Source organism: Apium graveolens, chromosome 10 (genome assembly GCF_009905375.1).
Source record: "Apium graveolens cultivar Ventura chromosome 10, ASM990537v1, whole genome shotgun sequence".
Lineage (NCBI taxonomy): Eukaryota > Viridiplantae > Streptophyta > Magnoliopsida > Apiales > Apiaceae > Apium > Apium graveolens.
Genome location: NC_133656.1, coordinates 70,158,154 through 70,169,117, shown reverse-complemented (window position 1 = coordinate 70,169,117; position 10,964 = coordinate 70,158,154).

The window sequence follows — 10,964 nt, the reverse complement described above, 5'->3', positions numbered from 1 at the left end:
TCATTCCCACCTCGATAGTATATGCCTAATTTCACAATAACATCTGTATTCAGAATGAGGTCAATCAATATGGCCTTCAAAAGATAACAACGGTTATCCGTTTTTCTTGCCTAATTTGGTAATGATAACAAGGATGTTATGGAAGATATTGGTCGTGTTCAACGTGAACTGCTTCTTAATAATTTCTCATTTACTTTTGTTATTTATCTCAACAGTCATCTCAATGTTGGGATATCCTTCATACCTGGCGTCTCCCTTTTTGGGTATCATGACACCGGTCTTACACTTCACATTCTTGAAGGTCACTTCCTTCATCCAATTTTCCTAATTTCTTACTTCCTTGTCTCCTCAGTCTATCCGCGTCTCATTATTTATCCTTCGAACTATCTCAAGGTTTCCTCGAATCCTCCCAACTTACAGGGGATAAAATATATGTATCTCTTATGCCTTCAACCATCAATTTTAACTCATGGTGAATCACCCTCATCCTGACGATTACATACTTTTCTATTTCTATTTCTACGAGTCTTTAGGGTTTCCTCATACCCAACTCCCTTATCATTCCTCAAACTCTATTACCTTTATATTCCTTTCCACTTCAGTTTCTTTTTATTTTCCTTTCACTTATCATTATTTCATGAACCAACACAACATAAGCATTGATTTCAAACATCCCGTCATTTTGGATTCGTGTCCTCAGAACGAATCTTGACAACTTTTACAACTTAGATTCATAATTCATCATACTCGTCTGCCTTTGTTCTGGCTCTAAAGCTTTTACACTATTTTTATAACCTTGGGAAGTACTTTCCTGAAAACAATTGACTGAACTTAAATCAGTTTATTATAATCTCTTGCTCCGTGCCTTCCTTGGCCTTTCACCAGCGGGTGGCCTCTCTCTTAGGAGGGTAAGTGACAAAAACATTCTTTTGTGATTCGTCAATCATTTAGAATCTCAAATGATTCCTATATTTCCTTTAGCCAGGCTCTCGCCTCTACTGGGTTTGCTTGTTCCTTGGAACTCTGAGAGCTTAGCGACTTAAAGGTCCTGAAAGAATTTCTCACCTTATTGTTTCCTCAGGGCGGTGGTTGGGGATAATAGTCTAAGTTATGTCTAGAAAGGTCCATGAATTGTCGTATAGGAGTACTGTCTCGGGTCTCCTTTCCTTACTCGACTTTTGTTTCCTTAGTCTGAACATTCCCTCCTCCTCCCCATAATTGGGGTCATCCTACATGTTTTAAATCCTCATTTTCCACTTCATTATGTTATGGGTTCCTTCTATCTTGATGGCGACCTCCCTGACTATCACGTTCAGGGTTTGCTCTAAATCTTATTCCTCAAACTAGCTTTCATCTAAGATCTCATCTTTAAGCTCTTGAACATTTGGAACCCAAATTCTGTAGGAATACCTCATTATTCCCTTATCATCTTTCTCGGTACTAATCTCTTATCTATTTGTTGGCTCTCTGCCTTCATTCATCACTTTTTCTGGCACAATATGTTCTTTTCCAATAATTCGGGCTATATTGCAATCTCAAACAGCTTTTCGGTACCGGCTCCGGTTACCTTCACTTCTATTTCCATTTTCTCAAAATCTCTTATAAACTCTCACAAAGACATTATCATATTGAGTCTCTCCTTTTTACTAAGGGCATCAGCCACCACATTGGCTTTCCCCGAATTATAAAGAATCTCCCAATCATAATTCTTGATTAGCTCTAACCGCCTCCTCTGGCGTATGTTGAGCTCTTTCTACGTAAAAATGTACTAGAGCTCCTATGGTTTGTGTAATAACCCCAAAATTTTGAACTTTTTTTGTAACCCTTATGAATAGTGTTTTAGCTGAATGAGAAAACTTTTCATGCCACACTATGTAGGGGTTCTGTTATGGATATTCTGAGATTTTATTAGTACTCTATATGGTATATAAGTGTATGTAAAGATCGTCAGAATCCAATTCCGAACACTTTGGTTTTTCCCGGAAATCCACTAGATACGGAAAGAATTGAGTAAAAGGTAACATGATAAAAATGATTTAAATTAAAGGATTATAAGAGAGGATCATAAAAGGAATATAATATATTGAGAAAGGTTAAGGGAACCTAAGTAATAAGATCCCGGGTATGATCCCTCAAACGATAAACGAAAACGAAAGTTAAGCGAACCATATAACAGATCAGCGGTCATTAGGCAAACAATTAGGAAGTTAATCAAAGGGATTAGAGAGGATGATGTCACCCAACCAATGAGAAGAGGATAAGGAGGGAAAGATGACATCATAGCATGACATAAGCATGACATGGGAAGGAAGGAAATGTGGTGGATTGTTAACCATACAAAATCAAGGGCAAATAGGTAATTTACCAAAACAAAAACAAAACTACAACCAACCAAGCCAAATAATTCATTCTTCATCAAAACAAAAAAAAACCAAGGCATTATTTCTTCATTGCTCTCAGCTTTTACTATTGCAAAGGAAGAAGAAATTCAAAACTCAAGATCAAGGCTTCCTAAATTGGTAAGATAATTTCCTAATCATCCTTATGCATAGTTATGACTATATCATGAGTTTAAGCACCCCATTCATTCTCAATCTTCTTCAATAAATCAATGAAGAAGACAATGAATAGTGACTTCAAGAATTTTAACTTGATTTTCTTGTTTTTCCTTTAAGATCCAAGCTTTCCTAAGACTCCTCAAGGCTTCCTAAGGCTTCCTAGCTACTCACACCACTTCAAGGAAGGTATATCATCTCCAAACCCTATATTCCTTTGTATAATAAGATGATTTTGATTGTTATGATGATATAGTAGCTTAATGCTTGTGGTTTAGAGTTTGGGTTGGAGTGGTAGTCAAATGGAATGGTGAACCTTGTTGTTTTGGTTAAAAGAACTTAAGTATAGTTAAATTCAAGCTTAGGCATAAGTATAAATGTTAATATTGAATTGATTGGGGCTGTTATGATGTGATAAGGATGGACTTTGGTTGTATGAATGGATTGAGGTTGAATTGTGATGGTTTTTGAATGGTTTAAATTTGGGAAATCGCGTAAACATAGCCGTCGTAATGTCCGATTTACTTTAGACTGCTTTTGTTCATAACATTTGGACCCGAGAACTCCCTGCTAGATTATGACCATTTCCATGTTTAGACAGTTCATGTTACGAGCTTCGTTTTGATATGTAGTTCGTTCGATTCCGATGCACGGTTTAGGAGAAACGACCGTTTCAAGTAACGGCGTTTCGCGAACGAAACTTTTCCCCTCGCCTTACTTTGAAACATAGGTTAAAGACCAAAAAGGGTTAATTAGTGTATGAAACAATTATGGTAAGAGTGTTATGCAGTTGGTAAGACACTCGCAAAGGAATCGCCTTAAAACTCATAATGGTTAAATTATTAAAAAGGTGGAGCCGAGGGTACTCGAGTGACTTAAGAGAATCAGTAAGCGCAAAGCGAGCGTTAGAGTCTAAGTTGGTTAATGTATAGATTTACAAGTGACTTTGGTTTAATTCCAACTTACTTGTTGTTTATAGGTTACCAGACTCGTCCCGAGCCATTGTAACCCCCAGTCGCTCAGGCAAGTTTTCTACCCGTTATACTGTTGTTGTGATGTATATATGTATATGCATTATCTTGCGATAGATGCATGTTGGTTAATTAGCAAATGTTGCGATATATTGAAGCATGCTGATATGGTATATATATGCATGCCTGTTTCGTATTCTTGCCATATATATCTGTTGGTTCAGTTGATAATACCTATGTTAGAGAATAGCAGTAATTTGCATATACCCTTAGTATAGGGACCCAAAGGTGAAAACATTTTCTAAAACCGGGAGTCGAGGATCCCGAGTAGATTTTATATATATATATTTATATATATATATGGTTATAGTTTTCAAAACTATTAATCGAATAAGGTTTATTCGATAACTTTATTTTATTATTGAATATTATTTTGAATATTCATCCGAGGGCTTATGACTCAGTTATATTATTAATAATTATTAATTGAATATTCATTTGAGGATGTATGACTCCGTTTATTTTATTTAATGAATATTATTTATAATATTCATTCGAGGTATTATGACTCCGCTTATTATTTAATAATATTCTTTATTTTATTAAAGAATAATGTTTCGATAATCAAACTTATTTTCGATTATTCAAATAAAGATAGTACTTTCGTATAAGTATATCTTTGGTTATTTAATACTCATTTCAAGTATAAGTCTTACAACTTCTACTTCAATTATTTTTATAAAAATTATTCTTTATGGGAATATTATTCAAATAATAATATTCAGATATTTTCTAAATATATTGGGACTGATTTATTTTAATAAATCAGCAGTACTCCAAACATTCTTAAAAATGTTTTCGAGTCTTCAAAATGATTTTTAAAGTTAGAGTGAACCCCCAAACTCATTTTTATATTTAAGATCTTCCTTTTAAAGGGGATTTAAATACTCGCACAAAACCTGGGGGATCCAGCTCTGTGGTGTATTTTACATTCGCAACGTGGTTGCTGTTTTGAGAAAATAATTTGATTACTTGCCCAACGTTCGGAAAGTAAGTCCATCTAATTGAGTCGGCATAAGCGACAGGCCGGGGTACGGTCTATCAAAGTGTAAGTGGCTGGGTGGCAGTCCATTAACGCGTAAGAGGCCGGGTGGCGGTCCAGCACAAGGTCCTTATGTGGCCAGGGTGATGACCGGTGGGGGATTCATCCATCTACTAGTAGAAAAGGTTACTTATTGGTATCTTTGCCTGATCAGCAAGATATCAGGTTTATGCCATGGTTTTCTTCTTTCCAAATTCATTGGATATTGCAACTCTGTTTATAATTTTCATAACAGAGGTTTTTAAAGGAGTGTATGAAATGTATATATATATAGGTGTATATATATATCGGGACTTAATAAAGTATCTCGTAACTTCATTATTTATAATGATGTTCAAAGATTGAATCTATTCAAATCTTGTCTTGTAGTCTCATCTATGTGATGAACTTTTGAAACTAATTATAGCTTGAACGGTGGTAGTTCAAGTAGTATTTGGAAAAGATATAAGTATATTGGAGTATCTTGTAACTTCATCTTTCAAACTTATATCTAGTAAATGATTATCTTATGCATGACAAAGATTTTCAGAAAAACGTTGAGACAAGGTTAGATATATGAGATCACCTTGCAACGATATTTCTTATACAGTTATACACTGGAACTCTGTGTGTATTATGCATGGAAGAGGACTTCCAATATTTTGAAAAATATATATGTATATATATATACTGAATATTTTACGATTTCATCGCATTAAGATATCAACTTGGTTCATTTCGTTTGACCAAGACTTTCATGAGTACTATGAGAAGGCTCATATATTGTTAATCATTATACATATTATTTTGGTGGGCTTGCTGCTCACCCTTGCTTTCTTCTTTCATCACACAACAACAGAAAGAAAAGATGAACAGGACCAAGCTCCCGATTCACAAGCGATTAGGAAACGTTCCGCAGTTTCCTATAGACGTTGATGTCGTTGTAGCTGAGGTAGGAACTACCAATAGGCTAGGCTTTCAACTTATGATGTACTAGACTTATGTATAATTATGAATTGTAATAATGGCAAAGAAATATAAATTTATTCAGAAACCTTTTTAAGGTGTATTGACATATAATTGTGGAATAAAACGACTTGTGATTATTTTTGGATATTCCTCTCTGAGACTATAACTTGTGGTGTGTGTGTTTATCGTGGGGTCACAGTACAGAGTAGTTGATTATTTATTAAGATTGGGTGTTGTTAAGGGAAATGGAACTCGTGACAACCCGGATCCCCGACCACGGATTTGGGGGTATTACAGAAGTGGTATCAGAGCTAAGCGTTATAAACCTCAGAGATGATGTGACGTAAAGATAATAAGTTCACTAAGATAATAAGAACTCTTGCCAAGTTCATAGTCGGGCTACCTAACGTAGTACTGACAGTTAAAACCCTTACGGGAACCCTTATAAATATCGTGATAGTAACTTAGTTCGTTCTCGTATAGGGCAGCGTGGCACCGAACCCTGAGGTTCAGGAGCATCAGCATGAGGATGTTTTATTACAAGCTGGAGATCAAATTGTGAATCCGATGGAGTACCCTAATGAGGGACCGGATGAGATTCATATTGAGAATGTTGCGGTTGAGGATGTTATTCCGGAAAGGATTGTGGCTGAGGAGGATCTCATGGAGGATCCTGATGAGAATGAAGAGAGGACCGCTGAGGAATTGATGACCATAGTCAGGGAGACTACCAGAGCAAGAATGGCCGCGAGGGTGGCACTAGAGGATGAAGAGTTACCAAGGGCACAAAGGTTAATGAGGGCAGAAGAAGTGGGGCCTTCCATGACCCCAATTATACCAGTATCAGACCCTCTTCCAGAGGTTCCTGTAGACATCCATGAGGTTCCACCAATTCCTGTTCCCTCCCCTGTACAGAGCCCAGCACCTATTGAGGAAATGCCACCTTTATCTCCTGCACCATTGTCACCTGATACCGTGCTTGGTTATTCGTTTGGATCTCCTGGGTCTGCGCCACCTGCACCCCATGGACTGCTAGATGCTACCACTCAGGCTTCTCTTATCGCCAATTATTACATGACTTTGGGTGGCCTGTCCGAGGCCCGTAATGTTAGGAGTGATCTGTTGGATCGACTTACTGCACCAAGGATTGAGGGCGGGGTACTTCCGGCAGGATTAGCTCATAGCATGGAAAGGATCGAGGCTACCACCCGTGTTACAGCTAGAGGCCAGCTTGAGGGTCAGATTGATCCAGCTCTACTTGCAACTATCCTAGACCTCATCACCGCCTTAATGGAGCAGGTTAGGGATGTCGTGCGTGCCCGCATTTCTTGATCCATAATAGTGTGCAGAGTCTGAACAATCTGACAAGAATTTCATGCAGCACCGCTTTTGGAGGATTAGCCTAAGTTATGGATGATTAGTTTTAATGACTAGATTATTATCTATGGTAGTACTTTTGAGATAGAAGCGATCAGATCAAATGATGTAATTCCCTTTAATGTGTTCAGTTGTTGTACCCTCGAACAAATGGTTATGTATATATTCGTTAATTTCAGTTCAGATCAGTTTGTTTGTGATAATATCACATTGTTAATTGCTCTATTAACACTTAAGAGAGTGTCATGAAGTTTATCGAACTTGAGAATTCATAATTTGCAATCGTGCAAGGACTGAACGAGGGAAAGACTTGAGCAAAGTACGTAAGACAAATATCCAGAGATTCTCAAAATTTTTCCAACTAATATGCCCCCACAAGGAATAAGATTAGGGGCAAACCTTGAATGTGATAATCAGGGAGGTTGCAATTAAGATATAAGGAACCCAGAATATACTAAAGTGGAAAATGAGGAGTTTAAATTAAAAGATGACCCCAATTATGGGGAGTAGGAAGAAATATTTAGACTGAGAAAACAGAAGTCGAGCGAGGTCAGGAGACCCGAGACGGTACTCCTATACGGAAATTCATGGACCTGTCTAAACAGAACTTATACTTTATTCCCAACCACCACCTTGAGGGAAACAAGGTAGTGGGAAATTCTTTCAGGACCTCTAAGTTGCTAAGCTCTCAGAGTTCCAAGGAACAAGTTGGCCCAGTCGAGGCAAGAGCCTGGCTAAAGGAAATATAGGAATCATTTGAGATTCTAAATGATGGACGAACCACAAAAGACCGTTTTTGTCACTTACCCTCCTAAGAGAGAGACCACCCGCTGGTGAAAGGCCAAGGAAGGCACGGAGCAAGAGATTATAATAAACTGATTTAAGTTCAGTCAATTGTTTTCAGGAAAGTACTTCCCAAGGTTATGGAGATATTGTAAAAGCTTTAGAGCCAGAGCAAAGGCAGACGAGTATGATGAATAATGAATCTAAGTTGTAAAAGTTGTCAAGATTCGTTCTGAGGGCACGAATCCAGAATGACGAGATATTTGAAATCAATGCTTATGTTGTGTTGGTTCATTAAATAATGATAAGAGAAAGGAAAAAAAGAGGAATTGAAGTGGAAAGGAATATAAAGGCAATAGAATTTGAGGAATGATAAGGGAGTTGGGTATGAGGAAACCCTAAAGACTCGTAGCAATAGAAATAGAGAAGTATGTAATCTTCAGGATGAGGGTGATTCACCATGAGTTAAAAATTGATGGTTGAAGGCATAAGAGATACATATATTTTATTCCCTGTAAGTTGGGAGGATCCGAAGAAACCTTGAGATAGTTCGAAGGATGAATAATAAAATACGGATAGACTGAGGAGGCAAGGAAGTACGAAATTAGGAAAAGTGGATGAAGGAAGTGACCTTCAAGAATGTGAAGTGTAAGACCGGTGGCTTGATACCCAAAAAGGGAGACGCTAGGTAAGAAAGATATCCCAGCATTAAGGTGACTGTTGAGATAAACAGCAAAAGTAAATAAGGAATTATTAAGAAGAAGTTCACGTTGAACACGACCAATATCTTCCTGAACATCCTTGTTATCGTTACCAAATTAGGCAAGAAAAGCGGATAACCGTTGTTATCTTTTGGAGGCCATATTGATTGACCTCATTTTGAATACATATGTTATTATGAAATTAGGCATATACTATCGAGGTGGAAATGATTGAATAAGACACCCTTATCAGGAATATATGACTTGATTTATCCATGGAAGGATGCATGTACCTTTTTAAAGGTGGAATTAAGGATAGAACATCAGTAACTTAAAATGAATCCTAGGGGAATGCATAAAGGTTGGAATTTCACCCTTAATAGGGATAGTATGAGTTTTGACAGTATGAATTGGAAAGAATTAAGGTAACAACAACCTTTAAAGAATCAGTGGAGAATTTTTTCAAAAGTATATAGACAATGATTCTAGTATTAGTATATGGTATTTTGATATGCCCTGTATCTAGGGAATACAGGAGGAACGATTCAAGGATAACCTTAGAGGTTTTACAAGGAGAAAGGTAATATTCGAAATTCTCATGAATAGAAATATTGATAAAGGAAATATGACGTAATTATAATGATGCCAAGTGGGGCACGTGTTAAACCCGAGAAAGTATGGATCGAACCAGTAAAGGTCGAAATTGTTCAGGGCAATTAGGACCTAAGATAAAAGATGTTCTAAGTATGATTGAGAGTCAGTCATGACAGTGATTAACCTCTAAAGACTGAGGCAATAACTTATGGAAAAATGGTGATATTTTTTTTACTCATCAGATTTAAAGGAATACATCTTCACAAAAGCAGTGATTGAAATAAGGTAGAAAATTTATTTGGAGGTGGTTAAAATGACATTGACTGTAAGGAAATTTTACTATCAGAAAAGGCCAAAGAGGTGGCCGACACTTTAAAGGTAAGAGGATAATTATAGGCGCTTGTGCCAGAGGCATACAGTGATAATGGTTGAAGTCGTAAAGGTTGTATTATGGTTTGAAAGATTGACATTCCTTCTGATGACTTTGCAATACCCAACCGTAATAGTAGTTTGGTAAAGGTTTAATGTGTGTAATCGCCATGAGCGGGCTATCTATCTTAGAAGGTACTATCTTGAGAATGAGCCTGGACCATGTTTTAAAAAGACTAAACGAACCTTTGAGTTAAGTCTTCTATCGAAGGCATATGATTAAGAATGGTATTAACCTGCTATCGTTGCTTTGATTGAAACTCTCCTGCAATTTTAGCTGCTTCATGTCATGTATGTATGTCAGGATCAGGAGTGTTCTTCATGAATCATGAATGGTGATTGTGTTACCTCCTTAGAAGGATTTGATACACCATATATGGACTCTGTATGGTTAGATATTAAGATTTCATGGAACGTGAATGACGACAGTAGGTCAGTAGTGGACCATAGTAATGCAGCAATGATTCTGCGAGTAATGAGCTGATTACAACCGTGAAAGTTGTATTGGAATGGATGTTGAGATTGAGTACCACTAATCGGGTCGTGGTAGTGTATAAGTTATCATTGATAGACTAATTAAGTAGAGTATCTACCTATTGAATATTTATTCCCTCTTATGAAGAGAGAGCGTATTACTATATGAGGAAGGATGCGGTGCAAGCATAGAATTCTAGTAACGATGATGTCTAGAATGAGATCCCAGGTTCGATTTTCGATATCGAGGGAGTTTCAAAGGTGATTGTGTATAAACTCGAGGAAGAGCATGGGTCCATAGAATGATGGAAGGAATAGCAAAAATATTAAGCATGTGAAATGCGATGCTATAATACTTGATGTTGATATAAATATATATATGTTTTGTTCTCCTATGACAAACCTCTATAGTTCAGAGGTAGATTCCAAGCCAGATATTTTATGGCAATAAATTTTTTACGAATATACAATTCTCTTCAGTTCGTTCTTTTCTCTTCTTTTCGTTTCATGTAAGCTGAGAAGAACAACCCTTCCAGAAGGGGAGGTATTGCCGAATGACTATCTATCTATGTGATAGAAGCCTAGTAGGATACCATCTATTGTTTAATTGCTTGTCAAGTACTAAAGGCTGGCCACCTTTTGTACTAACTATGCGATATAACAAGTGTTCATGATCATAGTGATCTCTCAACAAATTCATTTACTTCTATATGATTGATCAAACTTTGGGAAATAGAAACAGCTGAAAAAGGAGTAATAAAGTTGTGGTAGTATTCGGAATGGAAACACATTCGTGATACTAAGGTTGACGAGGTTATTAAAAGGTTATAGAACGCTAACGAGCAAAAGTGTAACCAGCATAGTATTATTTTCGGAAGGTAGTAGCGATTACGAACTGGAAAAGAATGGGTATTGAGAAGCAAAAGCTCTAATGCTAAACGCTATAGTGAGAGTCTGTGCAATAGACTTGAAAGAAATTGGAATGATCACTTAACGCGGATTGAGTTTTCTTACGACAATAGATCATATG